The sequence below is a fragment of the Tachysurus vachellii genome, chromosome 2 (genome assembly GCF_030014155.1).
Source record: "Tachysurus vachellii isolate PV-2020 chromosome 2, HZAU_Pvac_v1, whole genome shotgun sequence".
In the NCBI taxonomy this organism is placed as follows: domain Eukaryota; kingdom Metazoa; phylum Chordata; class Actinopteri; order Siluriformes; family Bagridae; genus Tachysurus; species Tachysurus vachellii.
The window spans coordinates 14,609,571-14,615,570 of record NC_083461.1 but is presented as its reverse complement, the minus strand read 5'-3'; positions in this window follow the sequence as shown (position 1 = coordinate 14,615,570).

The following is a 6,000-nucleotide window of genomic DNA, read 5'->3' as shown; positions in this document are numbered from 1 at the left end:
CAACATAAACACGTTGCTTTTTTTTTTTCTTAATAAATGTTATTGTGTGCAGTAAATGTCACGCTGTGTGTATCTGGCTTGAGAGATCTACCAAAAACATGTGTGCTGAGATGATTTCTCCTCAGAGCTGGAGAAGGGCACAGGTAATAAGCCGGGATAAGGATTTGACGTACTGATAATGGTGACAAAGTTTGACCCCATTTCTGCAAACTCCAAACTAAAAAGTGAAAGCCATTCACTCGTTCAACACAGGAACATAGATGGAAGGAGATGTGCTCAGAAAGGCAAGTGAAGCTCGGTTGAAATGGATCTGTAAAAACCTGGTGGGGAAAAAAATAAATAAATAAAAAAGTCTGAGAAAGCTTTCAAATTGTTTTCGAGTGACTACTTCTGCTCCATGCACAACGTTACATAAGATCAAGTGACAATTACAGATGAGAGGAAAGAAAGAACAAATGGCTATAGAGTGCTATAGAAAAGAAAAAGGTAGTAAATGTCACTGTTTAGCTATGAAGGAATCTTAACCTTCCACAATGTGAAAGTCAAAAAATATTGTAATGCATTGAGCAAATTGCTAAATTGATCTAAATTCTGAGAAGCTTTTGTGAAAATCACTACTCACAGATCACCCATTCACCTCTAAAGCTATGATTTCAGCAAGCACATCGAGCCACAAGAGCAGCACAACATAAGACATCCTGCAAACAAGCACCAATCTACGGGGGAAAAAATATGAGCTCTGCTGATAGTCAGGAGGTCACTAAGGCTGGACAAGGGACACATGAAGCTCACAAGGGACTTATTGTTACTGTAAACAAGAATAATGAGGTTGTATGTGCGCACATCCTCCATGCTCATTTTAGGCAACTACAACGCCGGAGGATAAGCAAAGCCTTTGTGACCAGATCCGCTTCGGCTATGCAATTTGCAGCCTGCAAGCAAAAAAAAAAAGACGTTAGGAAAGAAATGACAGCAGCACAGCGAGGGCTGAGCCGGGGCATTTATCTGCTCTGCAAGGTCAGCTGCTTGTCAATTTTCAAGCAGAGTTCGAGACTCATTTCAGAAGATGCTCAAGAAAGTTGGAATAAAGAAGCGTCTGAGGGCGCTGACAGAAAACAAAGCAGAACAAAGGCCAAGCTAAGTGCATATGCAATATCTAAAGAAGAGCTTGTACAACCTGAGGAAAGAAGGAAAATTACTATGTACGAGTCGTTGCTTGATTGACCACGAGCACATTTCACTTCACAGGAACTGAGTGCTCAGCCTACACTCAAGTAAAATGCTGCTCAGCAAGATGGCATTTCCATCAAATACTCAACAGGGTGCTTGAGTAAATGTGCTTTAGCTTTAACTCTTGTGTTCTCTTCTAGCCAAAATGTCTTGTTGGATATTTTAATATTTTAACCAAATGTGGAACACCATTAATATTTTTTTCCCCAACATTAAACTGTAAGAGCAAAATAATAATAAATGAGAGCAAAGGACTTTATGAATATAAAACCTAAAATTGGTAAGTCACTGTCCATCTCTTATTTACCCTCCCACCCTCATTCCCATAAATATTGATTAAATTGCTGCGAGAATGGAGATATGTTATCAAGTATGTAGATCATGACAAAACACCTTATGGGTGTGTACAGTATTTGAAACAAAAAAAATCTAACATCTCTATACTGGGCAGTGGTGGCTCAAATGTTTAAGACTCTGAGATTTTGATTAGAGGATCATGGTTCCAGCTGCCACTTTTGGGCCCTTGAGCAAGGCCCCTAAACCTCACTGCTCCAGAGGCACTGAATCATGGCTGACCCTGCACTCTGTCCCCAACCTCTCAAAAGCTGGGATAGGCGAAGAAAGAATGTCACGATGCTGTAATGCATGCGTGACAAAATAAAAATAAAGGCTTCTAATTTGCAATGACTCCTCCCACTGCTCATTAATATTCATAAAGCAGTCCCAATAGTCACTCTTTGTGACAATAAAGGAAAAAATAAATAAAGGAATAAATAAGCACAAAAGCTGGACAATAATACTCAGTAGATTTCTTTGCAATCAGTTTTAAAGCAGCAACTTTTGACGACTTCTTTATTATTTGATGGTGTTTATATATATATATATATATATATATATATATATATATATATATATATATATATATATATATATACACACACACATATATATATATATACATATACATATATATATACATATACATATATATACATTATATATATATATATATATATATATATATATATATATATATATATAATGAATAATTTTGGACATGCCACTTTTTGTTCAAATGTAAACAAAAGATGAGTAATAATTTTTTCCACAATGATGCCTCTTGTACATCGTCTTATCTTCTTGGAGACGCCTGTGTCATTTCTAATCAAGAAAAAACTTGCTGGTTGAATAAAAGTAACTTTAAGTCAGAATTTGCCAGGGGTATGAATAATTTGCGGCTTGACTGTATATTATATATAAAATAAATGACAAGTTTGCATATCTTGGGAGAAATGTGCAGGATGTGTACCATTTTTCAAAGAAAACGGAGTGAGGAGGCAAAACTAATTTATTTTATTTCTTATAGGACTCACGTTAATATGTAAGGCAAAAATCTTTAATTCTGATCTTTAATTCTCTCAGGTGGTATAGCTGCCCATTCTTCTTGGCAAAATGCCTCCAGTTCCTGTAAATATTTGGTTGTTTTGCACAAACTGCACTTCTGAGATCTCCCCACAGTAGCTCAATAATATTGAGGTCAGGAGACAGTGATGGCCTCCAGAACCTTCACCTTTTAGCCATTGGAGGGTCAACCTTTCCTTACTATAGTTCATGGTCATGTTGGAACATCCGTGAGCGTCCCATGTGCAGCTTTCATGCGGAATAATGCAAGTTGTCTGCCAGTATTTTCTGATAACATGCTGCATTCATTTTGCCATCAATTTTTACTAACTACTCTGTGCAACTGGAGCTCACACAGCCCCTAAACATAAGAGCTCCACCACCATGCTTTACAGTGGGGACGGTGTGCTTTTCACTGTAGGCCTTGTTGACTCCTCTCCAAACATAGCGTTTATGGTCCAAATGACTCTGCTCCAGAAACTGTAAGGCTTGTCTATGTGCTGTCTGGTATAACAGCTTTCTCCTGGCAACTTGTCCATGCAGGTCATTTGTGTTCAAATACCTCCTTATCGTGTTCCTTGAAACACCACCACTTTTTTCCAGCGCAGCCTGTATTTCTCTCAAAGTTGTTTGTGGGTTATTCTCTGCGTCCCGAACAATTCTTCTGGTAGTAGAATCTTTCTTGTTCTACCTGACTGTGGCTTAGCGTCAACAGAACCTCTTAATTTCCACCACTATCCAAATTTGAACATAAGTGCCTGGCATTTTCAAGAGATGAGATATCTTTTTATATCCTTTTCCTGCTCTAAGTTCAACGACCTTATTACGCAGGTCCATTGGCAGCTCTTTTCTCTTCCCCATGGTGCAGTATCCAGCCAAGTCAGTGCATCTTCTCATGGGCTGAGAAACTCAGTAACTATTTATCCACAGACACCAATTACAATTACAATGAGTCACAGGTGTGAAAACATCCCTTTATTACCCATTTAAACCTCTGCGTGTTTATAATGTGGCCAATCAGGGTTGTTTGGTCAGGGTTGTTTAGATGATTTCAGTTATCATTGGGTTTTAAAGAGGAGTCAAACAACTGTGATAATTAATGACTTCATGTGACCATGACAAAAAAATCTTTTGCATAATCAATCATATTTTTAAATATTATATATATATATATATAAAATGAACCCAAGGGTTAAATGCTCTACAATAAAATTTCTTCCCACAAGAGCAATCCTTGCTTTCTAAAATAGGTGTGAATGTGTGTGTGTGTGAGAGAGAGAGAGAGAGAGAGAGAGAGAGATTTACTGTTCCTTGTGGTTAAGGCACTGAGAGAAGATAAGTGATATCACCATACCATCATTCACTGTCTGTCTCACCCTCTGTATTAGCAGTAAACCACACACTCATTAATATCTCTTAATGTTAGCGGCAGACACCTTGATTTAAGGTGGGCTTCTCCTGAAGCTAGAAGAGCAGAGGGATCCCTCACTCCACTCGGCTGCTGACACATCCATCCGAGACATACAGAAACCCGGAACAGACACTCACTGTGAGTTATAACGCTGCCGCTGACAGATTCATCTCCATGGAAATGCTATTTGATCCTCGTTCCTGAAAAGGAGGTGAGGAGAGAAAGTGAAAGAAAGACGCATTTCCATCTGAATGTTTTATGAATTTTAAGACAGTCGGCAAGACAAAATGCAAAACGCTGCGTGTTTCTATAAGTAGCTGTTAGCTTAGTATTCTGAAGAGGAGCATCAAAAATGGTGTAATCAAAAAGCCCCAACCAGTCACAGACACACACACACACACGAACAGGAAAAGCTGTGTTTTTATTGTTTTTTTTTTTAAATAATAAGTGTTTATCATGGCACTACCAGATGAGCAAATGCAGAAAATACAAAACATTACAGAAAGATGTTTAATATCTTTAAATTGTGTGTTAATGTAATAGTCTGGCCAGGAAGAACATGTTTTGAGATAATAATCAGCCGGCTCCAGTGCAAAGTTAAAAGACACTTTATTAATTAAATTAAGGGATAAATATATAGTGAAATATTTAAATGTATAGTTGACATTCAGACTGCAGTGTCAGAGTGTGTACTGCAGATTTGTAAGACATTACCACCCTGCCGTGTTAAATCGAAGCCTGTGAAACACAGATCTGCGTTCAGGTTGTTTCCGTCATTCTTGAGCAACAGGCTACACACATCCTCACACACACATCCACAAAGGTGCAAGGAGTTATTCACACTGCTCCCCGGAGTGTGTTTATGAACATTAGTCAGCAGTGACAGTTCACTCAGTCTCTGTCACTTTGGGCAACGTTTACACCTGAGCAGATTCCCCGTCTAATTAGAGTTTAGTGACACACATGCACCGAGGTACGCAGGTCTGAGTAATTGAGAAAGAGACAGAAAGTCCCAAAACTCAAGTCAACTCATCTTCTGTGTAAAATACCAAGTATCTAAAATAAAATAAAAAAAAACAAAAGACAGACTCGATTATTGTAGTCATTTCTACCACAAATAACGAACGCTGAGCAGTCAGGTTAAAGACGTTCTGCTTTTTGGAATGTTGTTCAGTCTCAGAGGTGCCAGATCTTCATAAAACAGCCTATACACCAGCAGAAAATAAGACATTTAAGGCCGTCAGACCACATACACTCACTGGGCACTTTTATTTGGATCACCTGCATACCTACTCATCATTGCTGTTATCTAATGAGCCAATCAGAGACAGCCGTGCAATGCATAAAATCCCGGCCACCAGTTTCGGTTAATGTTCACATGAACCATCGGAAAAGGGAAAAATGTAATCCTATTATATGGTGGTGTCATTTGGGCTGGTTTAAGTATTTCTATAACTGCTGATCTGGGATTTACACACAACAGTCTCTAGATTTTACCCAGAATGAGACATCATCCAGTGAGCAGCGGTTTTGCAGGAGAAACACCTTGTTGACCGGAGAGCTCAGACTGATTCAAGCTGACAGAAAGGCTATAGTAACTCAGATAATTACTCTGATAGGGAAGAAAAACAACAAAACAGAATGCACTACATGTTAAACCTTGAGGCAGATGAGCTACAACAGCAGAAGAACAAGTTGGGGTGAACTTCTGACAGCCAATAACAGAAATCTGAGGCTGTAGTGGTTATAAGCACATCTAAAAGAGACAGTTACACCAACAGCATAAATGCTTGTACTGTATCTACCTTGTGTCAACAGTCCAGGCTGGTGGAGATGCTGTGTTGGTGTGCGGAATGTTGTGAGTGTCTATCTGAATCCAATAGATCAACATTTGGGATACAGACGAACCTGAAAAATCTGCAACAAGGGCATAAAGCAACCTGAAGCAGTGTGATGCA